At 34.9% G+C, this 28000-nt stretch overlaps 1 pseudogene; it reads left to right on the top strand.

The window, feature by feature from the left end:
• Positions 1–178: 178 nt before the first annotated feature.
• LOC138307110 (gamma-tubulin complex component 3-like) lies at positions 179–28000 on the top strand (annotated as a pseudogene).

A 28000-nucleotide genomic window follows, 5' to 3' on the forward strand; every position in this document is an offset into this window, starting at 1 on the left:
ATGGGTCAATAAAAAAGCAATTTCGACATTTCTTTTTAGTATTCGCAATTGATAGTTTGTTTTGTAATTGATTGTCTTTCTTCTCGTACTTAAATACTACCGAATTTCAAAGATGGGTATAAAAATACGAAAATAAGACCAGCTTTGACTGACATGCGTATAAGACCTTAGCGCGGCAAAACAAATATGGCTACGACCAGTTGACATTTTTCTCGAAGTCTGAAGTACTTAATTTACGAATGTGAACATAATCACAGCCATGGGTAGCAGAACAGAAAGGGGTCCTGAAACTTCTGCGCTCTTATTGAAGAAGTTATGTGTGAAATTAACGGGATTATCAGACGGTACGAATAATTGTTAGCTATTGTTGATTTTTTTTGGGTTCCAACTCGTTCAAACAATAACAGAAATGTAAATCAGATATTTACGGAAGAAAAAAAATCTTCATCTATCGATAGGGAACGATGGATATTTGCTGATAACGGATTTACTTCTATCTGGAAGAAATGATCGCAGGGTCGCTCATTTATCTTCTAGGCCTATCTCCTAGTTTCTGTTTTCAAGGGGGGGGGGGGGGGGGGGGTAGATTGTCGGAAAATGAGGATGAGGACCCGGGAGGAGTGTGTTGTGAATGTCCGTATTCATTCCATTATACACCCTGTCTCTAATGAACATCACACACGCACACTTATTATTTAGTTCTTGTTATTTTTCCAACATGAGTGAAAAACTAGCCATTAAATATATATGTCACACTGAGAAGTTTCAAAATCAAAACAACACATTTGTCTAAGTGATATTAACTTCAAAGGGCCAGCTTGCATAATACAACAGCTCGGCTTTGAAAGACTTAAAGTAGGTGGTCATATATTTAGAATTCGAAAAAGTCAATAGTCGTTTATAAGATGTTTAATACTTTTGGTATGCATATTCAATTAACATTAATAAAAAACAATAACCATACAAACATTCTTTAGCATTTCGTTTTTAATCAAATTTCCAATTTACTGAAATTAAATCCTTGTAATTTTTCCTTTCAGATGCCATCTTGCCAGTATTACAGCATTCTCTGAAGATAATTGGAAGGTTACACAAAAACTTTGATTTTTATCCCAACCATTAGTTTTATTATATTTTTCGCTGTAGTGAAACACAGTAAATTATAAAACCCCTATAACTCAAACAGCAGGGGACCAGGTCAATAGTTCGAGGAATATGGGGTATTTGACTCATCTGAGGTTGGTCACGATCGACAGTCAAAATGTCCGGTCTCAAACTATGACAAACAATGCACGACAATGACATTTTAATTACATTTTTCAGCGATTTCTTAATTCAAATGTTTATTGATGGCAATATCAAGTTGAAAAAATATGTATAACATCAATTGAGCATTTGAAAATGCTTACGAGAAAGCCCTAAATCAAAGTCATTCACAGCAGAGTAAGCGATCGTCATCTAGGTTAGTGTACAATCCAATATTGGTCAACAAGGAGTACATTTTCTATTATCTAATTATCGCAAATCATTTAAAACATTTACAAAATACATACAATAAAGTTATTGACAAGCATAATTACGGACATAAGAAACGATATTTAGATGTCTATTTTGTAAAAGCGTTAGGTTACATGTGTTCAGGAGTAAAGTTACAAAATACAATATACGGAAAAAGATACGGAACACACTGATAAATTACTTTGTGTATATCGTTTGATATTCTTTCATCTTTCGTTAAAGAACATTATGTTAGCCTGTCGAATGAAAACAACAAAGAATTTTTTGCAAATTGAACTTATAATTAGGCGGATGTCAGCAATATCTTCCGCCTCTTTTGTCATTTCACAATGGGTACTTTCTTTTTACACGGATCAACAAGATTATTACAAGAGAAACATTAATTATTTAGCGTCTTTTCTGAAATGTTAAATGAAGTTAGCATCAATTAATTATTTAACGTCTTTTCTGAAATGTTCAAATGAAGTTAGCATCAAACAACGTTAACAACTTGCAATCGTTTAGGTAGGTAATAATGACACAGTTAATCCCTTAATTACCTAAAGGCTAGATACAGCACCTGTATAAACACAAGATCGTGAGCAATTGTCCATGTCGGTCGGTGCAGTCAGGTGTGACACAGGTAAAAAAATTCAAGGGCCGAACACCTGTTCGACGAATACATGGGTAAATACTATATATTTGATGAAACGGGGACATATTTCTGTTCGAGGAATGAGGAGTATTCGACGAATAGCTGTTCGAGCTATCCAGGGTTTTGTTACACAGATTATAATAGGGACACGGTCGGGACCGTACAACCAGTTCGAGGAATAGGGGGTATTCGAGGAATCCGGGTTCGAGTTAGAGGGGTTATACTGTATAAGGTTTTACAATGAACATAAGGCCAAATAAAGAAATATTCTTGTTTACGCTAACACCGTTCAAAAATGAAAGGTCGGTAGGTAGGGATTATTATTATTATTTTTTTTTTTTTTTTTTTTTTTCTATATATATTTTTCCACTTCATCCCAGTTTCTTGCAGTGAAAACTGAAATAGACTTGAGGACAAAACTGATAAAAAAATTTTGAGTAGGCACTGATTTTATAGGGTCAGTCGGGTTACCAGAAACACAAATATTTTTTTTGTATGGCTTAAAAGTGGCGTATATATAACTTCACTCTGGTGAAAATATCAAATTATGTCAGATATACAATTTGATTAACATCTTATTAATCTGTAGTGTTTTTCATCTACAGATGGAATTTCCTGTTAGTTAGATAAACAATCCTAAGCACAATTTTCTGTATCGTTAATATATGGATCAGTAAATTACAATGATTTTGTTTTATTTTCAGTAATAATGGATCTCCAGTAGAAACAAATGAATTCCAAGTTGCTGAAAAAATCAAAAGAAAATGTAAGATACTCTTTTATGCCAAGGCTTGATAAAAATAAAAATCACATATAGTTTTGACGTCATAATATCTGTATGACGTCGCATGATTGTTTCATTAGATGGAAACACATCAATCCACCTTCTATTGTACATGTTTTATATAGAGACGGAAATTCAAAGTTTTGCTATATACTTCTTATATTTCACAAAAGTGTTATGTGATATAAATAGAATCTTACACTCGTGACTATGTGGATATGAAATTTATCATTATCAAAATCATTAGACAATTTGATATGCCACGAGCCTTAATCATTCAACTTGTTTGATAAATTCCATGTAATTAAGATCCTCCATATAATTGGTTTATGAATGAAAACAATTTCCATGTAATTAAGATCCTCCGTATAATTGGTTTATGAATGAAAACAATTTATGTCAATCGAGAACTATGAACGTTCAGTCTGAGCTTATAACAGTGGGTTGGATATTCATGAATTTCCCGAGGATTGATGTTTCGTTAGCATACCCTAGAGGTGTTGGTTGATGACTTTTCTCCCACATGTAAAAAAGAAAAGAAAAAGAATGAAATATGATAGTCTCAAAAGAAACATCCTCACTTTATGACATGATCTTGGGTCTGTCAACCGTACATCAAATTTGATCTTATAGCTGATCAACAATACATGCCAATTGAATTCATGTTGCATAATTATTTGTCCTGTACAGTACTTTGTTGAAGAGGTTAGTGAACACTATCTATAATACCCTATATACCTGTAGCTAGGGATCTGCGTTCGAAATTAACGCCTGTCCGTCTGCCCATGACCGGCAACTTCATAGCAGGGCAGACATTTTTTGTCATGCATTTGAATTGGTCCTCTGACCGACAAATTTTTGATCTAGGTCTGATAGACTGCTAAAGATGTCAAAACAAAAATAGCAGAATCATTTTAGACAAGTTGAAGATCAAATTGTACAAAACAGATTTTCGTAATATTCTGGTTTTCAGTCAACTTTGATGAAACCGCACAATACTAAAAAAGATATGAGGATATTACTTTGCTAGTATATAAACTACAAGGATGAATTGTAACTTTGTAAGGACCAGTAACTTTCAGTCAAGACCAGTGACTTTTAGGGTCGGTTTGGTCCTTAGGACCAGCTGGAAAATGACCCTAAGGGAGAACACTGCTAGGGATTGATGATCTTCATGTTTCAATTTCACTAGACTGAGTGACTTAACTAGTGTATAGGATCAGACGACCACATAACTTTTATTAGGTGAATAGTTACTATACCAGTACTTTTGGGCAGAGAATTTGAAGCATCTACGTTGTACCCGCTGTATAACGGGTGTCAAATCTGTGAATGTTGGGAGAATGTCTCATCAAATTATTCTCTTTTTTTTTCAGTGGTTAGAAAAGGCAGAGAGAAAGATGCAGCCACATTTTCAGATTTACACAGGAAACTTCAGGCCCAGGTTAGTTGTTTTGACTGTGATTATGAAAATGTACTTATTTTATTGCAAATGTGACAAAACTGTGAATTATTTTTTAGTAGCACGTATCTAAATTGGCACAATTCGGTTTGGTATCTAAACTTTGAAGAAACTTTGTTGTGACAAGAAACTTATATATTTGTAGGGTGTACTAAAGCAGAGATGGGCTTCTCTGTTCCTTCTTATGTCTCTCAGCGATTCTGCCAGTGGACCAGCAGCAAAGGTAGCAAACTTATTAGGATGTCTTATAAATATTTTAATAGATATTCTGTGTATGATCGATGGTAGTCCAGAAGTCTCAAGCTTGATTCCTAGTATTGGTAATAATGGAAAATAATATTAATCTTTCTATGTATTTCATCAAAAGCTTGTAGAATTAAAATCTATATTCAGAGATAAATGAATTAATACTTCTCCAAAAACTTTCCTTGGTTACCATCGTCCCAGACCCATTGGTGATTGCACTACACTTAAGTGAAAACAGTGGGTCTCTGACGGTGAATGGTCACTATCTATTACATGTTTGACACAAGATAGCAAGTGAACGCCACTGCAAGAAGTGATCTAATTACTAAAGTCTACTATATGCATTTCACTGGTTAAAATATTATAAAACAACTATCATTTGTAAAATTCTTTTTTTTTTTAGCCTACAGTAAATGGTTCTGGCCTGTTTGGATCTGGATTGCCTTCTCATGCTACCTCGACACCATTCAACCCTGCCCTCCATAGATACCCTCACACCGCCCGGTAGTCTTGGAGACGTCACATCGTTAAACTCTGTCTCCAACAAACACTGGGTAGCAGTGGGATCAGCAGTATCCGTAGCGACCTCAATAATAGTAACCCTACGATTCCTCATTCGTACATGCCAGTGTAAGTTTATGTGTCTCTCAATAATAGTAACCCTACGATTTCTCATTCGTACATGTCAGTGTAAGTTTATTTGTCTCTCAATAATAGTAACCCTACGATTTCTCATTCATACATGCCAGTGTAAGTTTATGTGTCTCTCAATAATAGTAACCCTACGATTTCTCATTCGTACATGCCAGTGTAAGTTTATGTGTCTCTCAATAATAGTAACCCTACAATTTCTCATTCGTACATGCCAGTGTAAGTTTATTTGTCTCTCAATAATAGTAACCCTACGATGGCCTGTGTATCAGTGTATTTGTTTCAATAATAATAACCCTACCTATTTTCTATACGTACATTCCAGTGTAAGTTTATTTGTCTCTCAATAATAGTATAACCCTACAGTGTAATCTTCTACAATTCTTATTCGTACATGCGTCGTATGTTTATTTGTCTTCTCAATAATAGTAACCCTTACCAAGTTCTATTCGTACATGCACAGTGTAAGTTGTCTCTCAATAATAGGTAAAACCCTACAATTTCTCATTCTACAGTGTAAGTTGATGTCCTCAAATGTAACCCTACAATTTGTTAGTCAGGTGTGTGTAAGAACCCAAAATTTCTTTGTCCAGTTGTAAGTTTATTTGTCTCTCTAATTAATAAATAAACCCTACGATTTCTCATTCGTACATGCCTGTTTAGTCTATGTGTCTCTCAATAATAGTAACCCTACAATTCCTCAAATGTAAGTCATGTGAAAATGTCATACTTTCTTGTTCAAGCCTGTATAGGTCCGATATATCTCTGAAAGCACAGAATATTTGAAATCAATTTACCAGACAATGGAAGTATATAGCATGATCTCTGACTAGCCTGTCCATTGCATAATTTCACAAAAATAATAAGCTGTGTTAACAAGCCAATGCACCTGATATCAGGTTTGACATTGAGCATTTAAAAAAATCATAAAATATTACACAAAATGTCGGTGGCAGTTGTTTTAAATCATGTCAGTAAGGGAAAAATTTCCTTTCAATTAAAACCCATTCCAATCCTGAAGAAAAACCAAGGTTGCTGTTGCAACAAAAGTATTACATGTAATTTTCAATGCATGTTTAATAATAATTTTCAGAACTACATTCAACTCTGTTGAGCTAGAGAGGACTGGAAACAGTCGAAACATTGGGATCTCGTTTGACGTCATCTCTGCCAAGGACAAGGTCAATATTGTTTATATGATGAGTTCCTTAAAAGTATTGAATTTTAGGGCCTCTCCCCATATTCTATACCTCAAAAATGACCAATCATCTCTGTTCTTGTACTCATATTTAGAGTTATCTGCCCTTGCAGGTAAGAATGGATTGTGACACTCATTATTTTGGTTGAGCAAACTGGCAATATTTGATATACTGAAAATGAATTGGGTATTGTACTTGTATCTAGTTACTTATACGTTTTGCCAGGTTGATGTCATGTTACAATCTACTCAATAACTTACAAAAGCATTTGCGGAATATCACACTGTAAGGTATAATGTTGGAAGATCAAAAAATAGATCAAAATTAGTATGAACGAGACTAATTTGTGTACCACATTGATACCTGATAATGTTTGTGCAAGACTAGTATCTCCAGTGGTAATGGAACGTAACTCTTTGTAATCTTCCCTCTGAAAAGATGGTAGGACGCGCCTCTATCGATGGGATATCATCTTTTGATGTCATCCCATATCCACCAATAGTAACAATTATCCCATGGCACAAACATTATCGGGTATCAGTGGTATGTGAATAGGCCCATTGAAAAAAAATTATCGTTCTTTGAAAGAAAAATGGTTGACAGTTGTGACTTATACTCCGGAATATAATGTAATATTTTCATGAAAATCAGTATGTACTGTGTATAATTATCGTCAGGTATTTGGTATTTAAACTTAAGAAATAGAATACAGATGCATGACGTAAGTGAACGGTGAAATTGTATATTTCTTTATTACAGAAAAATCAAATACAGCATTAGTTCCAAACCGGGAAATTCGACGCCACAAACCTGAATCCAACATCTTGGTTCTTAGAGGTGATAAAAGTGAGTTAAGTAGGTCTGAACAAAAACAACTGATGATAATTATAAGTAGTTAAATAATATAAATAAGTAATATGGTCCCCACCCCCCAATTTTTATCTAACTGATGTGTGCGGCAATTTCGTATTTTATACTCAATAGGTCATATTAAAATAATGTTCATGTTGTATTTCCAGCTTCATTTGAATTGCCAGAGGCGGAATTGATCAAGGATCTTGTGTATGCTTTCCAAGGAATCGAGGGGAAATGGATAAAATTTGATCCCTCAAAAGAAGGCTACAGGATAGACTCTCAGGTAATCTGCATAGTCTTCTTGATATCTTGTTAAATATCACTGATGTTATTATCCACCTTGGACTGTTTGCATAAACTAAATTGAGGTTCTCTGTGTTTGAACAGCAGATGAGCAGTTAGTTTGGTCTTTTATGCATCTAAAAAGAATCTCACTGTCTTAACAATTATTTTTTGCAGGGATGAAATCTTCTTATGATTTCGCAGGGACATTGCTACTGATCGATACAAATTTGATCTGTGAAATATAGAAAATTGGTCTTGATTCATATATATAGCCCTAAATGCCGTGAAGATTCGGGGGAATATATTATTTCTTTTTATTTTAAAAGTGCATAAAATATAATTTCTTATTGTAAGTTCAAATCGCAAATTTTTACCCTGAAAAAGTACCTGCGTTTACATGACGAGCCAGAGATAGCATCATTCATTAGAGATGATATCAAAGTTTTGAAGTAAATTGCTTTGTAAATTTAAGGCTGGGGATCCCTAAAGCAATAAGACAGCTAGTCAGTATAAGCTTGCGAGTGTGGATGGCTGTATTCCAAAACCAAGGACTACATATCAACACACGGGAGTGCTGACAAGACTTTTGGAATGGTTGGACAGGTAAAGTGTACAAAACTGTAAAATAAATGGGCTGCACTTTGGATCAATTTGATACAGTAGTGTGCAAAAACTGTGAAAAAAAAAAGTTAAAAAAAGGGCCTGCAATGATATACCTTAATCTTGATTCAGTTTGGATACAGTAAGGATTAATTAACTATTGCTAAAAAAAATATTTGGGCTCTGTCATCATGTTTTCCTCCAAAGTACATGGACATATAACTGTGGTTTGCATGTTTTTGTAACTTAATTTTCAATATTCAAAGTTTATAAACTGTTAAACCTTTGTAAAGAATGAATATTGTTCTCTCTTTTAAATCGATAGCCTGCCTCTATTTATGCTAGCTTTGAACAGTATACTGATATTGAATACTTTACTTACTAGCGGTGTTGTTTTGTTTCAGAGTTTCTGTGCAGCGTTACAGGGAAATATCATTTTTATGCGGTTTTTGTGATCAGGGAATACCTAAAATCAAAATATCAAAAAATGAACGAATTCCCTGAGAGGAAACTAAAAGGGACGGTCTACCTTAAGTAGTTTGAAGTCTGAATAAAAACCAACTGATGATAATAATAAAAATATATTATATGGTTTTATAACTGATGTGTGCTGCAATTTCGTATTTTATACTCAATAGGTCATATTAAAATAATGTTCATGTTGTATTTCCAGCTTCATTTGAATTGCCAGAGGCAGAATTGATCAAGGATCTTGTGTATGCTTTCCAAGGAATCGAGGGGAAATGGATAAAATTTGATCCCTCAAAAGAAGGCTACAGGATAGACTCTCAGGTAATCGCATAGTCTTCTTGATATTTTGTTAAATATCCCTGATGTTGTATCCACCTTTGGACTGTGTCATAGCTAAACTGAAGGCTCTGTGTTTGACAGCAGATGAGCAGATAGTTTGGTCCTTTTATGTATATAAAAAGAATCTCACTCTTAACAATTATGCAGGGATGAAATCTTCATAATTTAGCAGGACATTGCTACGATCGCAAAAATTTGATCTGTGAAATATAGAAAATTGGTTGATTCATATATATAGCCTAAATGCCAGATCGGGAATATATTTTTTTTTTTTATTTAAAATTGCTAAAATATAATCTTCTTATTTTAAGTTCAAATCGCCAAATTTTTACCCAGAAAAATACTGGTTACATGACGAGCATAGATAGCATCATTCATTAGAGATGATATCAAAGTTTGAAGTAAATTGCTTTGTAAATTTAAGGCTGGGATCCCTAAAGCAATACGACAGCTAGTCAGTAAGCTTGCCGAGTGTGGATGGCTGTATTCCAAAACCAAGGACTACATCAACACACGGAGTGCTGACAAGACTTTTGGTCTGGTTGGACAGGTAAAGTGTACAAAACTGTAAAATAAATGGGCTGCACTTTGGATCAATTTGATACAGTAGTGTGCAAAACTGTGGAAAAAAAAGTAAAAAAAGGGCCTGCAATGATATACTTAATCTTGATTCACTTTGATACAGTAAGAATTCCTATTGCTAAAATAGATATTTGGGCTCATCATCATGTTTTTCTCCAAAGTGCATGGACATATAACTGTGGTTTGCACTGTTTTGTAACTTAATTTTCAATATCAAAGTTTATAAACTGTTAAACCTTTGTAAAGAATATTGTTCTCTCTTTTAAATCGATAGCCTGCCTCTATTTATGCTAGCTTTGAACAGTATACTGATATTGAATACTTTACTTAATAGCGGTGTTGTTTTGTTTCAGAGTTTCTGTGCAGCGTTACACCAGAGTAAGAACTGTGTTGACAGAGTACTATAGGTTGATAGCTGTGTTAGAGGGACATGGGTAAAAACACAAAAGTCAACATTCTGTAAATCCTATATCGCTACTTGTTAGAGTTCTGCATGGATTGTAACCAAATTTGACCACAAACATTCTTGGGGGAGGGGAAACAGAACTTGTATAAATTTTGGCACTGGTCCCCCAGGGGCAGGAGGGGCGGGGCCCAATAGGGGTAATAGAGGTAAATCCTTTAAATCGCTACTTGTCCTAGAGTTCTGCATGGATTGTAACCAAAATTAGCCACAAACATCCTTGGGGGAAGTGGAACAGAACTTGTGTAAATTTTGACTCTGGTCCCCCGGGGGCAGGAGGGGCGGGCCCAATAGGGGGAAATAGAGGTAAATCCTTTAAATCGCTACTAGTCATAGAGTTCTGAATGGAATGTAACCCAAATTTGGCACACAAATATCCTTGGGGGAAGGGGAAACAGAACTTGTATAAATTTTGGCTCTGGTCCCCCGGAGGCAGGAGGGGCGGGGGCCCAATAGGGGTAATAGAGGTAAATCCTTTAAATCGCTACTTGTCATAGAGTTTTGAATGGAATGTAACCAAATTTGGCCACAAACATCCTTGGGGGAGGGGGAACAGACCTTGTATAAATTTTGGCTCTGACCCCCTGGGGGCAGGAGAGGCGGAGCCAAATAGGGGAAATAGAGGTAATCCTTTAAATCTCTACTTGTCCTAGAGCTCTACATGAATTGTAACCAAATTTGGCCACAAACATCCTTGGGGGAAGGGGAACAGAACTTGTATAAATTTTGGCTCTGATCCCCCAGGGGCAGGAGGGGCGGGGCCCAATAGGGGAAATAGAGGTAAATCCTTTAAATCGCTACTAGTCATAGAGTTCTGAATGGAATGTAAACAAATTTGGCCACAAACATCCTTTGGGGAAGGGGAACAGAACTTGTATAAATTTTGGCTATGGTCCCCCCGGGGGCAGGAGGGGCGGGGCCCAATAGGGGTAATAGAGGTAAATCCTTTAAATTGCTACTAGTCATAGAGTTCTGAATGGATTGTAACCAAATTTGGCCACAAACATCCTTGGGGGAGGGGGAACAGAACTTGTATAAATTTTGGCTCTGACCCCCCGGGGGCAGGAGGGGCGGGGCCCAATAGGGGAAATAGAGGTAAATCCTTTAAATCGCTACTAGTCATAGAGTTCTGAATGGAATGTAAACAAATTTGGCCACAAACATCCTTTGGGGAAGGGGAACAGAACTTGTATAAATTTTGGCTCTGGTCCCCCGGGGGCAGGAGGGGCGGGGCCCAATAGGGGTAATAGAGGTAAATCCTTTAAATTGCTACTAGTCATAGAGTTCTGAATGGATTGTAACCAAATTTGGCCACAAACATCCTTGGGGGAGGGGGAACAGAACTTGTATAAATTTTGGCTCTGACCCCCCGGGGGCAGGAGGGGCGGGGCCCAATAGGGGAAATAGAGGTAAATCCTTTAAATCACTACTAGTCATAGAGTTCGGCATGGATTGTAACCAAATTTGGCCACAAACATCCTTGGGGGAAGGGGAACAGAACTTGTATAAATTTTGACTCTGGCCCACCGAGGGCAGGACGGGTGGGGCCCAATAGGGGAAATAGAGGTAAATCCTATAAATCACTTCTTGTCCTAGAGTTTTGCTTGGATTGTGACCAAATTTGGCCATAAACATCCTTGCAGGAAGGGGAACAGAACTTGTATAAATTTTGGCTCTGAAATGGGGGCGGGAGGGGTGGGGCCCAATAGGGGATTTAGAGGTTAATATTAAAATTCCTTCAGAAAAGAAACAATGAACCTGTATTCAGAACATTACTTGGCATTACAAACCAGGTGAGCGATACAGGCCCTCTGGGCCTCTTGTTTTATTATTTGAACGTGTGTATGATGAACATGCTTTCATCAAATTCATGGTTATAATGTAGGTTTTTTGTGTCGCCTGTAATGCAAGGGCGACACTTAGGTATCACTATGTCGGCGTCGTTGTCGGCATCTGGGAAACGGTTTTTGTGTGATAACTGAAGTATTTAATGTCCGATTTCAACCAAATTTGGTATATAGTTTTATATCAATGAGAGCTCAGATGAGTTCGATAATGGTCAAAATCCGTCAATATTTGCAAGAGTTACGGGTCTTTAAAATCATCAAGACAGAAAAATCCATGGTTTTCCGCTTGATAACTTAGAAATATTTATGCGTCCAATTTCAACCAAAATTTCATAAAATTGTTTTATATCAATGAGATCTTGGATGAGTTCAATAATGGTCAAAATCTGTCAAATATTTTTCAAGAGTTACGGGACATTTTAAAAATCATCAAAAACAGTAAAATCCATGGTTTCCGCTCGATAACTTAAAATTTATTGTCGATTTCAACCAAATTTGGGTATGTTGCAATTTATATTAATGAGATCTTAGAATGGGTTCAGATACTGGTCAAAAAATGCAAGAGTTACGGGACCTTAATAATGTTGGCTTTTAGTATTTATTGTCGGATTTCAACCATATTTTGGTGATGATTGCTTTATATCAATGAGATCTTAGATGGGTTTGATACTTTTCAAAATCATCAATATTTGCAAGAAATATGGGAACTTGTTTACTTCATCTAAAATTATTAACAATATTTTCAACTGTAAATAACTATTTTTTATGATGCTGTGCAGGCGGCACATCCATTTCCGTGGAATTCTTGTTATTCCCAAAGTTCCTAAAAAAATGTTTGCAATATGTATATAATGTACTGTACTAGTCTTATGACAAAGTGATTTCATTGGTCCCCAGAGGTTTGTTATAACCACGTTTTACTGTATACAATGATGTGAGAAAACACAGGGACCCAGATAAGACAGGGCTTATTTTGATAAGTTACTGTAAACTAACTTTCTTTCGCGGCTACAGAATTTTGCGAATTCCATTTCAAAACATTTTTGCGTGGATTAATTTTCAGGAATTTATCAGGAATTTAGAATTGAATGGAAATACATTTGATTTTAATAGTGAAAGAATGGTGGAAGATTTCAACTTGCAGAGATAAACTTTCGGGAATTTTTTTAGATCAAGAAATTCGTGAAAAATAAATTGCACGTGAAAGAAAGTTTGTTTACAGTAAACTGTAATGCTGTAAGGCATTCTGATTGATTGAGTTCTTGTTTTTAAGAAAACACTTTTTAAGCTGTAATTCAGTATACATCGCTGTAATTCAGTATACATATAAAAATCAATGTGAGATCTAAATCGCTGTAATTCAGTATACATATAAAACTTAATGTGAGATCTAGGATGAAATATTGAACAACAAATTGATGTAACCCTTTTGCTGCAGTTGAACCAAGGAGATACCGGTCTGACGTCTCCCGAGGAGAGTTCAATAACATTGAGACAGCTTGTGGTCTGGACATTTGACCCACTTCTGCGGCTCAAAACACTGGCCACGGTGGTAGATGTGTGTCGAGGTATATTGCCCTGTATTTGATTTTAGTGAACAATATCAGTATTACATGCAACAGTATTTTTAGTGTTGGGAATCGATTGTAAAATCACAATTGATGATCGGTTTAGGACAACCTTCTAATTATCAATTTTACAATTGAATACCATTTACAGAAAACTCTTCCATATTTATATATTTAATTAATCATTTAATTTCCTTGAAATTTTTTTTGAAAGATGAACCAACAGTATGACTTGAATTTTTTTTTTCTTTATACCATATTTGAATTATTGTGTATCTAACTTGTCTAAGGCATTTTGAAAGGTTGATTTGCACATATATTTTTTCATAATAAAAGTTCAAAACAGTATAAAATAAGCACAAGTTATCTCCCATTTTGATAATCGATTATTACATTTCATAATCGACAGTCTTTAGGAAAATCATAATCGATCGATCATCGATTAAAATCGAGAATCAGTTCAACACTATGTATTTTTATTACATTGATTCAATGAAAATGTCGCAGCCTCCCGATTATCTAATATTGTTGTTATTTTACCATAGGGAAGAAGGGAGGAGCCCTAGCGTCGTCTTTATACTCGTATATGCAACATGGAGACCCCAACATCAAGGCCCTTATCATGCATACATTGACTATGGTAATTTTTTTTTTTTCTTTTTTTGCAATTTTTGGGTTATTTTAATTCTTGATCAATCTAAATTGATCTTGTACCAGCCAAGTTTATATTAGATTCAAGAATGACATGACTCCATATGGTTGAACTGTCTTAATTTGAATCATTCTTTTTTTCGTAATTAATTGTCTAAAATCTAGACAAATCTGAAGTACCAATTGAAAAATGTAGCTACCAGTTTGGATTAATATTGTGGTTTTCATTTTTTTTTGGGGGGGGGGGGGGGAATGAGGACTTATATCAGCCACAAAATACAATACAGAATAGGCCCTGCAAATTTGTATCACTCTTTAAGTTAATGTGAAAAATTATATAATAGGTGAACAATACGGGCCCTGTGGGCCTCTTGTTTATGCATTATTTATAGCAATTTTACAAATATGATTTATCCATACGTAACAGCTAAGCAATACAGGGCCTCTTGTATAAATCTTCACGATAAGTCATATTTATAAAATTACTATCAATGATGTACACTGCTATGTAACAGGTAAGCAATACAGGCCCTCTGGGCCTCTTGTATAAATCTTCTTGCATAAATCATCTTTATACAATTGCTATCCATGATGTACAATTCTATGTAACAGGTAAGCAATACAGGCCATCTGGGACTCTTGTGATAATAATATTTATGATATTGTTATTAACTATGTACAAGCCTTTGGTACATGTTTTGAGTTCTGATATGTGATGAAGGAGTTTTTTTTGTTTTAACAGGTGTCCCAGCCCATCTACTCCACACTGATTCGCTGGATATATGACGGCGAGCTGGAGGATACCCATGACGAGGTATAATTTTCACCGCCAGAACTCATCTTTTTTATTACAATTTGAAATATCTCGCCATTTTGAAATCTGCAGCTATAAGTTCTAAGAGCTGCAACTATAAATCAATTCTCTGTTGTGACGAACACACATTCCCCTGTTGGCCTCCTTTACATTTGGAGAATACTGACTACAGTATATCTTAAAACTTTGTTTTATGATGTAAAACTGTATCCCAAAATTAAGTCAAAACTATTGAACATGCATAATTTTTGCCTTTTTATCGCCTTTTAGTGAGACATCTGTGTGTGTGCAAATCGTTTTACAAAATATTTCAATTTTGTCTCAAAAACTCCTGAAAACCGAAATTATTGAAATTTTAAACAACGTTTGGCTTTGCCAAAGGTCAGCCAAGGTTATGGATTATCCTTTAGGTCCAACAGGATTTAAGATTATCTAAATATTTAAAAAAAATCTTCACTACTATTTATCAAATCATAAATGTTTTCCTGACCAGAATATTGATTTTTTTTTTTTTTTTTTTTTATTCAGAATTAAAAAAAGACAAGATGGCCACAATGTTGTGGAGATTACATATTAAAAGCTGCATTCACTTTAATCACATAATAAATAAAAATCATATTTTTTATATTTCCAGTTCTTTGTGGCGTCTGATCCAACAGTAAAAAACGACCGTTTGTGGCACGATAAATACACATTGAGGAAGTCCATGATCCCATATTTCATCACAATGGACCAAGCAAGAAGGGTACACTTTTAAATTAACAATTATAATAATGTGGGGTTAACATAAGGTTTTATTCACCCAGGAAATAGCAAAATCCTAATTTTAACTTATTGTTACATTTTAGTATATGTAATAGTTTCCTTCCTAAAGGGAAACTAAAAGTTATTTCATGGTGTGACATCTAATTAGCTTTGCTGTTGTCAGATACACTAAAGTCTTTCTACAACTTCTTTGCATTATCTTTATAATTTCCCCAAACTTGTCTTGAAATTTCAATGTTTAAGATATATTATCGAAAATTGTCCTAAAATTCCTTACTGAAAAAGTGAAAACCGAAATGTTTTGATGTATTATCGAAAAATCCTAATAATATCAATAAAGTACAGATATCTGATACATAGTTCAACTGGTTTTAAATTCAGTAAGTTTGTTGGTGTGATCACTGAATAGGGAGTGGTTTGTGATTTGACCTTGTTGTTGACAGATACTTAACACCGGTAAATCTATTAATTATCTGAGACAAGTGTGTCAGGACCGAACACCAACCAAAGGTCGCGAGGTCGCCATGATCATGGACAACACTAAAGGTAGGCTGTGTTCATGGTATTAAGAGATTCTCTTCATACAAGTTTTTGTAGCCTTTTACAAATGAGCAAAACAAAGCAATAAATTAAGAAAAAGTTATTTCCCTTGTATCATGCTGAGTGAATTTGATGGATAAGACTGAAGGAGTTGTCTCCCTTCTATTAAGAAGTAAAACAAATTGTAATGTAAGAGTTATGGTTCTTTAATTTATTAAAATAATTTCATACAAAAACCAAATTTTTCAACAAAATATTCCTTATTTTCATTTGAAAATAGTTTTGAAATATATAGAAAAACATATTTTAAAAACAAATAGAGTTTTTGCTGCTATTATTTTATCATGTAACATCATAATTTATTTCAAATTTGATTTATTCAAATTAATTGGAGCGTCCAGGTAGACTATTTCTATTGCTCATATATGGTTTGGGTACAGTATGTCAATTGATCAAAAAACAATACAACCACCATTCTGCCACACTGCCTCACTTCCTAGTGAGACGGTATCCAATGGTAGGTTCAGATCAAGTCCTGGGACTAACGAAGCAGTGGGGCAACTGATGCCTCTCTGTGCCGACATCCTAGGTACATTCTATCAACAATTGTCTCTATGAGGAGAAATAAATCTTCTTACAAATTATGTAAAACTTTCAAATGTTGCCTCAACCAATATAAGACAGATATCCTTGGTGCATTTTATCCAAATTTGTCTTGAAATTCCTATCTGAAATAGTAATTTCTAAAATAATCTGACAAATTATAGAAAACTGATCTTTTAAATGTTGCCCCAGATTTTTTAGCTACAAAAAAAAGACAATGCTATTTCAATATTCATGTTTTTAATCTAAGAAAAATAAAAATAAATTGCAACTATTGAAGAACCTAAAAATAAAAATAAATTGCAACTATTAGAGGAAAGAAAGGGAATAAGGACATTACAACTTTGTTACATTGAAAGAATTCAATGGAGTATTTAATGTGTATTTATTACTGTTGTGCATTAAACTATCTTTTTATGCAAATTATGAAATAATTGTCGGCAAAGCCCTGGTATCTATAAAATCGTAGATTTCATGGCAAGATAGTTTAATACTTATATTGACATTATTAACTTATTTTGGGGTCTCTGCATTGAAATTGGCGAAATAAGACCAGGAAACCCATAAATCAACGACAATATACTCCACAAGATGGAACTGCTATTTTGACAGTGATCAGTTGATATTACCATGTCAACATTAGTGATGTCATAATTGTTTGGGTGTCATTTATACCCTCATAAACTTAACTTTGGTTTGGTTAGTATAGAAGGAGATGCAAGTGAATGTAGATATAAGGTTTTATAATTCGGCTTCCACGCTTGAGATATTTTATTTAGGAAATATCTATGTTATTTATTTTATATTTTTCTTCAGTGTTCATTGTAAAATTCAATAATTTTAAGTTTTTTTACAGCTACATTTTGTATTTATTATATTTCAAGTTTTTTAACTGTGTTTTGCTTCAGCGGGTGAGATGTTTATGCAGGATACTATAAGTGAATTCCAGCATATGATTGACACAGTGTACAAGGAGACAAGTCGACACCTGCTGGATACACTACACAATAAATACAAATTCATGGACCACCTAAAGGTATGGTTTACATATTAATGCTGCCACCATGAAATTGGTGGTGATTGGGGGGGGAGGGGGGGGGGCACACATAGTGTTATTCATGTATCCATGTCTGCACTGTCCTGATCAGTTCTAATGCATCTTGTGCCATGCTATCAGTACAGTATCTGATAAACACGATATTTCATTTGTAGACACCTGTCTGTGACTTTAAGCACTAGTCCAATGCCCACGACTAGTAATTTTAAGGCTGAACTAGTACCAATTGAAATGAAGTAGTTCGATTGTACTAAATTCGTAAATATCCTATATTTACAAGAGCAGTGGTCAAGTTCAAAACATACCATCTTTTTTGGGAGCTATATGAAGGAATGTTAAAATTGATGTGAAGTAGACCGAATCCTATTAGCAATTTCAGCCTGATTCGTTTTTCATTACGGATACATCAGCCTACTGAGTATGTTATGCCAAAAAAACGAATAATTTGCTTATTTAAAATAAAAACTATTCATATCGTAACGCATCATTTTTTTCAAACGGTGAAAATGGGAAAATATTATTCAATGGTTATACTTATGCCAAAATCGTCACAAAACTGTATCATTGACTGAAGAATTTTTTTGCAGTGCATAATGCACATTCACCAAATTGCGTCTATATATTCAATAATGGGACTATAGACTTGATTGAATCTAACAGAGAAATCAGTGAAGCGTCAACCTAATCCGTGGATCGACGGAATCGCCCGAAAATTTATCCTATTATTTCAGCCTATATACATCAAATATGCATTCATCACGAACGCATCCAAACGGTAATGGGTCAAAAATCTTAAACTGATCATGACTGAAGCAGAAGCCAAACGTCTATATATTTAATTGGACTAGTCTGAATAACAAATCAGGATCTTGTAAAATTTTGAAATTTTACTAGTCCAAATAACCATTAGACTGAGACACCAAGTTATTAACATATTAGTTTATTCTAGAATTCCTTTAGTTCATGTTAAGTTATCAGAAATACATGTATACTTACAAATATACATCTGTTATTTCTCTAATCAATTTTACAAAATTTTGCATTTTATAACCGAGAACTTGTAGTTTTAATTTTTTCTCACCAACACAAGCAAGAAAAAAATATGAAAATTCAAAAACTCATTTTATAAAAGCTTGTATCAAATAACTTCATACCTGCTAATCACTTTTCAGGCAATGAGACGTTACCTACTGCTAGGACAAGGGGATTTCATCAGACATCTTATGGACTTACTAGAGTAAGAAATCTGCAGCATAATTTCACGGATGAATAGAACTTGTGAAAATTGATCGCCAAAAAAGTGTTTATGTATATGGGTATAGTAGAACCATATGACTTTTAATTCACAAAATCATTTACTGTGAAAAAGAAATTTGGCATTAAAATGTAAAATTTGGTAGGTACATTACAGTACAGTACATAAGTTTTTGAGCGATGTCATCATCTTTCTTTGTATAATAGCTTAATTCCAACTTTTTAATATTCAAAATATTATTTGAGTGATCTTTTAAAAATTAATTACATCCAAAAAATAAAAAATAAATCATTTCAATTAAACGATTTCTTCTGAATCAGTGTTTTAAGTGCAGTCTCGGCACCCTTTGAAATGAAGCATCTCTGTATTTCTTTCGTATATATTGATAAGAAAAGTGGGTGAATCTTGCATCATTTCTTTTTAAGAAATGTTTTGACATGTTTGGGGTTTTTTTTCAGAGAGGATCTTGCCAAGCCAGCTGGGAATCTATATCTACACAACCTGACTGGTATCCTAGAAACCGCGATTAGAGCCACTAATGCCCAGTTTGATGATTCAGATATTCTCAAGAGGCTGGATGTTAGGCTATTGGAGGTCAGCTTTGTACAAACATTGAACTAGAAATCTATACCAAAAATGTATGACTATAATTAGTTAAAATCTGAAAGTTATTATAAGGTCCACATCATGTTTTCATCACATCCTTTTATGGGGGCCACAGTAGAAGAGTGGTTTAGATGTCCTGACATATTACCACTAGCCCTCCACCTATGGGATGCTAGTTTGAATCCCATGTGGGGCAGTTGCCAGGTACTGACCATTGGTGCTCTGGCTTCCCTCCACCATCTAAACCTTAAATCCTCAAATGACCCTGGCTCATTTAAAATAGGACATTGAACTAATCAAACAAAACCATTCTTGTTCCATTCTCTCCCGTCTAGATTTCAAGTAGATGCAAGGAAATTTGTATCTTAATAGAAATTTCTTAGTTTTATTGGAAAGTTTAAATATTAATTGGCATTGCTATCTACGAAACTTCTTTAAAAATATGAAGATTGAAAATGAACCTCTGAATACAGTTTCACAGACAGAGAAAAAAGATTTTTCGCTGGAATATTCCATAAATCATATACAGCGATGGTAATGCTAAGTTATACAGAGCTCATATCCACCCCTTTCCCACTCCACCCACCCCACCCTCTCTGTAAATCTTGTAGTTTGATGATTGATAGGCATCAATAACTACCTGTTTAACTATACAATGTGTGATTATTACTGTCCTATGATGAATATTGAAATTTATTACTTTAAATACAGGTATCTTCGGGTGATACTGGATGGGATGTGTTTCAGCCTTGATTATCACGTGGACGGCCCTATCAGAACAGTAAGTATAGATCACTAAGGTTAACAATACAAATTCTAACATTTAATATATACAGAGATTTTATTGTGTCCTTGAGGATAGAGAGTTTGATTATGGACAAACCTCGTCAGGATGGAACCTTAAATTAGTATAGAACCTAAGGTTAACAAAACAATTTGTGAATGGATGCTGAAACGTGATAATACAACATTTATTATATACAAGTTTTCTATTATGTCTATTGTTTAAGCATTAAGTCATCAGAGATTTTATTGTGTCCGGAGGATAGAGAGTTTATATATGGATGGAACAAACCTCGTCAGGATGGAACCTTAATTGGGAATTAAACCATGAATAAGTTGTTAGCAGAAACATATTTTACTAAACTGTGACTACATTACATATCACATATAGCTAGTTGGTATTTTTCTTGGTCTGCAATTTCATACGTTTAAGGTTAAATTTCAGAAAATAGAACTCGAGCAAATAAACATTTCATTTCATAGTCACAAGAATGTTTCACAGACTAAAATATTGTGGCAATCTCATTGTCGTCAAATCGGATAGAGGGTGGGGGGGTTGTCAAAATAGTGATATAATGTATGATTATATTTGTTCCTTAGAGTAATGTACAAAATTTGTTTGAAGGTGTTTCACGCCTGAGTGTATGATCATGTACCTGCGAGTGTTCAACTTTCTGTGGCGGTCTAAGAGGATGGAGTATATTCTGGCCAATATATGGAGAAACCAGATGGCCAGTGCCAAGATGCTTCAGTGCATACCAGGTAGTGTTGGGCATTAATTCATAAAATCACTATCTATGGTCAATTAAGAATAATTCATTAATTAATATTATTGGTTATCTACCAAATACTGTTATGGATTTACAACAAAAAATTTAAAATCTCGTCTTTTAGGGTAACAGGGTTCAGGTTGAAAAGGCCTTGAATTTTGAGTGTCTGCCTTGATAGGCTTGAAATTGATATATGGCCTTATGGTCGTTTTAGCCTTGAAAACATTAATTTTAGGGAATTTACTTTATCTATCACAGACATCTTCTAAATTTTGGTGGTTAATTGCAGAAAAATCGTTTCAAAATTTTCTTAACCCTTACCACGCTTATCACGGCATACTGACAACAAAATGAAAATGACGTTTGTGGAGGTCTCTATTAGTATGTATCAACTCGTTATCTGGAATATGATACTCGTTTACACATCTGGTTTTATCACTATATAAATAAAAGAAGATTCAGGGTCTTCTGTGGGTTTTGTTATTTATGAGGTTTTAAGTATTTCATAATACAAGATATAGTTTCACTGAGCTGGATCAAAATAGCCGGCTAAAAAACATGGTGGGGAGCCTGGCTATCGTAAAAGGTGAGGACAATAATGATGACTGCATTTTGATATCATATTAAATTCTGACATTGAATTGGATTAGTTTAATGGTTTTCTTTAGATATTGTTCAAGGCAATTCATAGTTAAAGATCGGCAATTTGAGAAGGTAAAATCATAGTTGAATATCGGTATTTTGAGAATGTACAATCTCCAAAAGATCGGGACCTTCTGAAGATGTTGAGATGAGGGTGATGAGGGGATGGTTATGCGAGTTTCAGATATAGCGATGTATGTGGAAAGTTAGAGGAATTGAAGCATCTGTAATGTCAAGCTTGTTCAAGGCAAATTGAAGTTATAACGGAGAAACCAGCATGGCTTTCTAGTTTTTATTTGCAATGATGATGGTTAGATTGAAATTTCCAGGTAGTTTGGGCACTTAAAACTGTCTGCAAAATTCGTCAGATATCATCAATATAAAGGATTTATGTGAGAATTAATGAATAAAACATTTTTATTTTCTTGTCAATATGAAATTCTTATGCTTATAATATACTATAAGGGCCTTGATTTTATCATCAAAAGCCTTGAAAAGGCCTTGAAAAGCTCTCTTGAATTTCATATCTTGATTTCTGTATGAACCTTGGTATACCATTTTCTCAATATTTCCACGTTCATATATGCGACGTCCTGTCGAAATCCTGAACAATATCATTCCACCAAAAAGACCATATATAAAGTATTTATTGGTATCTACACTGAGTTATTCATGGCAAATCCTTTCCTTGATATGTTGACGCACCTGTAATTTTGTCGTCAGATCAGAGACAACATGATTTAATTCTTTTCAGAGTTTATCTAGCATTCTTCACCTGTTGTCACACTGCTGACCAGTGAGATGGTGCATTTTGATGCAGCAAGTACAGTACTACATTAACTTTGAAGTACTGGAGGGTTCGTGGGACGAACTTCTAACAAAAGTCGGACGAGGCTGAGGACGCTGGATTATTATTATTGCTGCCCATCAGGTGTTCCCTGGATACGATTATCTCTAGGTGTCTCTTGGATGAACAGTCTAAGGTAAGCTATTTGGTTGATATAGAGTTGTCTGCCCTTGAGTACAAATACTGATAGTGAACAGTAACTTTTTATTAGCTCACCGGGGTCCGAAAGACTGAGATGAGCTTATGGGATACCGCTGCGTCGTCTGTTGTCTTTCAGAACAATCGACAGTCTTCTCCATACCCAGCTGGTGCGTGGAATTTCAACAAAATTTGACTGGCAGCATCCTTATGGACTACTTACTGAAAATTGTACAAATGATGGGCTGACCCCCCAGTGAGGCTGAGGGGCGGGGCCAAAAGGGGACTCAATTTGGCTATTTTCATATTAAATGACTTCTTCTCTGAAACTAAACTAAGCATGGATAGCACCATAATGCAATGGTCGAGCATCCTTGTATAGGGTGTGGATTCAAAATTGTGCAAATGATAGGGCTTGACCCGCCGGGAGGCCTGAGGGGGCAGGTCAAAAGTGGTTCAAATTTAGCTATTTCCATATAAACAACTTCTTCTCTGCAACTAAGCATGGAAGAGCACATCGTAATGCAATGGGTAGCAGTCCTATATGAGGGGTTTGGATAGGGCTGATCCCCCGGGGCGTTTAGACTGGCAAATAGAAGAAGGGCCCATAAAGGTCAATTAGGCTACTAATTCTTCATATAAAATGACTTACACTCTGAACCTATGTGGTTGGATAGCAGATTTGTAATGGGTTAATCAATAGCATCATTATATGGATTGTGAATACAAAAGTGGTGTGTAATAATTTTGATAATTACTAAAAATAACAGGTGAGCGATACAGGCCCTCTGGGCTTCTTTGTTTATATTGATTGAAAAAGTTTTCATAGGGTTAAAATGTTTCCCTCAATATGGACTTTTTACATAGGAAAACTTAAATATGATGAAATTGAAACTATCATTGACTGTAGGCAGGACCATTTCAAGCTACTGTATTATTCTAAAAAGAAATGTGTATTGAAAAAGATGTGTAATTGGCTACAGTCAACAGATTAAGATAACTCGGATACCTTAACAGTAATGACTGTCAACTTAAATGTGATTCTTTCTATACTATCAGAATATCCTGAGCCCAGTTTGAGAGACCATCTTGTGAACCTTATCATCCATCGATTTCCAGACAGGCTTTGGGAGAATTTTTCCAACAGTCCTCGGAGGAACAGATGGCGCGACAGTAATTTTTGACAAACAACAAGAGAAACGTTTTCCAAAGAGTTATTACAAAATAAACAATAACATTTTCAGGAATGACAATAAAATCATTGATTATAGAAAAACCAGTTCTGTGAAATCACTTTGTAGTTATGTACAGAGGCCCACTAACCTTCCCGAAACGGCAATTTGATTTTTTAAAAATGGGAATGTAAAAACAAGAAATAAAAAGTTGGTAGAGCTGCAAAAAGATTATTGACCTTTAAGTTAAATACTACACATGATCATTAACCTCCTAAAGCGTCAATTTTATATTAAAATAAATTAAGTAATAATGTTAATTTTCATAATGCACGTTGTCCTATTTTTTCCTGCAGTCGTCCTAAATACAATGCATAATTTGACTAACACTTTTGCGTCAGCAGCAAAACAGAAAAAATAAATCATCACTTTTAAAACATATGATTTACACAGGAAAACTCGTTCAATTTGTTTGGCTCGTTGTAACCACATGTACCAGTGTTCCATTGTTATAAATGTTCTACTTGTTAGTATTGTTTTTAAGAAACTTGTTATGGTTTGTTTTGGAAAAGGTAGTGGGCCCTTTAATTATGATTACATAAACTATGAATTTAAGGACACTTCCCTGAGCAAATGTCAGATCACATGACCTTGCAATCTTAACCCTATTTGTGAATGACATAATAATAAGATAGAACTTAGTGTTTCTAACAATTGAAACTTTTACTCAGTGATGGCATAAGATTGAACCCCCCCCCCCCCCCCCCCAGGTGATCATGATCAGCCAATGAGAAAAAAATAGTGAAAACTCAGAAGCATAGTCTAAATGAAAGTGTTTATATTGTTGCCAGGGAGACTGGGGGATGGACCGACGGTAGAAGAAGATTGAAAGAACAACCAACAAAACGTAGGATGGCCTTCCTGAAAGAAAATTATCCCCAACTACCAGATCCAAGTTCAAGGTCTTTAATCACTAGAGCTACCAGTAAGACCTGCAAAGGAACCAAACTATACCTTTTCACCTGTGGCCACACACAGAAGCCTTCAGCTTTGTTTCAGAAATATTCCAGGGGTGGATGTAAAAAATAGTGATAGTAACCCCCTGGAATAACAAATAAAAGTCAGCAGGACTGTTTTAAAAGTTATTAAGTGCACGATTGATTTGGTGTAGGGTCACATTTTAGCACTTGATGGCTAACTCACAAGAAAGCACATGCCAGTGTCAATGATGTAATAAACGATGGACTTGTTTGTCCTACCCTCTAGACTGGGGGTTGACCGAGGGAAAGAGATGGAAATAACACACTCGTAGGATGGCCACTCAAAGAAATCATCATAACCCAACACCAGAGCCAAGTTCAAACCTGTCTTATCGCAGAGCTACCAGGTAAGAACATCAAAGGACCAAACTACCTTTTCACCTGTGGCCACACACAGAGCTGTCAGAAATATTCCATGGCTGGATGTAAAAAATAGTGATTTTCACCCCTGGAATAACAAATAAAAGTCAATGCAGGACTGTTTTAAAAGTTATTAAGTGCACGATTTTTGGTGTAGGGTCAAGGAGTAGATACGATTGATGGCTATTTGGCACAAGAAAGCATGCAGGTCAAAAATGATTAAACTCGATCCACATTGTTTTCACATCAACATGGTAAGCAGTTCTCTCATAATGCTGACTTGTTTGTTTTCACAGGACATGGTACAGCAGTTCTTAGTAATGCTGATGATTTTTGTTTTCACAGGACATGGTACAGCAGTTCTTAGTAATGCTGATGATTTTTGTTTTCACAGGGACATGGTACAGCAGTTCTTAGTAATGCTGATGATTTTTGTTTTCACAGGACATGGTACAGCAGTTCTTAGTAATGCTGATGATTTTGTTTTCACAGGACATGGTACAGCAGTTCTTAGTAATGCTGATGATTTTTGTTTTCACAGGACATGGTACAGCAGTTCTAGTAATGCTGATGATTTTTGTTTTCACAGGACATGGTACAGCAGTTCTAGTAATGCTGATGATTTTTGTTTTCACAGGACATGGTACAGCAGTTCTTAGTAATGCTGATGATTTTTGTTTTCACAGGACATGGTACAGCAGTTCTAGTAATGCTGATGATTTTTGTTTTCACAGGACTATGGTACAGCAGTTCTTGGTAATGCTGATGATTTTTGTTTTCACAGGACATGGTACAGCAGTTCTTGGTAATGCTGACGACCCACCAGGATGTCAGCCTACGATTCCTCAGCTTCAGACTTGACTTCAATGAACATTACAAGACAAAAGCACCACAGCTTCAGAGTCCTCTAATGTACAGGGGAACACGGGCTGTCACGTGAAAATCATCAACCAGTTACAAATCTGTGATTGATCCAATGAACAGATTCATTAAAGTGGTACACGATTCAGTAACATGGAATCAAAGCAAAACAATTATTTAGTTACAAAAAATTAATTTTTTAATTACAGTCAAACCGGCTATAAAGGACAATTGCCAACCCCATTTGGTGCATTTTACGATATAATTGACCTCTGTATAAGGGACACCTGTCTGTAAAGAACTTTTTGTTTTGGCCCTTTGGTGTTCTTTATAGACAGGGTTGACTGTAATTACTAAATTGTAATAATTATTCTTAACTGAACTGTTATGTCAACCATGCAATCCTGTAAATTTGATTTCTGAGAGGATAAGCTACATGAATTTGATTTCACACTTAATAAGGGTTCCAGTCTCACTGCAATGAAATAAACAAAGCAAAAAACGTTGGTAGTAATTGAAGCTGTGTTGTGTGTATATTTATAAAGCTATGGTACATATTTTTACAATAGATCATATGTAATACTGCCTATGTTTTGTTATTTAGTGCTACACAAATTGGGTATAGTGTGGTTAAATACAGTCAAAACTTATCTCAAAGTTGGCAGGACCATACCTCCCTTAACTTTATGCTCTGAATTTGGGTCGTAGAGTTTTAAATTGTTGAAATTCAACTGTAACTTTCAGATCTGCAAACCCAATCTCTATGACCTTCTGTCCTGTTAAATAATTGGAACTGTTTTTGATACATTAATGATACAGATTCTTTAGCTATTTGTCCCCTTAAACAAATATGCTGAGAGATTCTTTAGCTATTTGCCCCCTTAAACAGATATTCTGAGAAATTCTTTACCTATTTGTCCCCTTAAAAATATGCTGACACATTTTTTACCTATTTGTCCCCTTAAAATTATGCTGACAAATTATTTACCTATTTGTCCCCTTGAAATTATGCTGACAAATTCCTTACCATTTCGTCCTCTTAACAAATACCCAGTATGCTGAAAATTGTTTACTTGTTTGTCCCCTAAAATCTTTAGTTTAATATTTGTCCCTTAAAACAAATAAGCCTTGTTAATAATGTCCATCTCCTGATACAGTGACTTTAATGCCATTAATAGTGCTACATACCTAGTCTCCAGTGTGTCATATTAAAACAAAAGGCTGCTTGTTTTTGTAATGTTTTGATAATTTTGTAATCTTTTATGATGATACCAGATATTGTGTAGGTAGCTCTCTTTCGCACTTTCTTAAATTATTTGTGTTATATTAATCTTGTACTGGGCATAATTTCATGAACATTCCTTAAACTTAAGGAATCCCTTAACTTAGGAAAGCATATTTACATATTTTAAGGAAGGCTCTTAAACTGAAAGCGTTTTCCTTAAAGTTATGGAATGTTTATGAAAGTGGGTCCTGTTATTGTATCGAGCTCTTATATCAAAATCACTTTTAAATTAGTTTTCATTACACACTAGTTTCTGTAATTGTAAATATTGCTTTACCCAATAAGCACCCAGGGCACTTAAAGAAAG

Source organism: Argopecten irradians, chromosome 14 (genome assembly GCF_041381155.1).
Source record: "Argopecten irradians isolate NY chromosome 14, Ai_NY, whole genome shotgun sequence".
Taxonomy (NCBI): domain Eukaryota; kingdom Metazoa; phylum Mollusca; class Bivalvia; order Pectinida; family Pectinidae; genus Argopecten; species Argopecten irradians.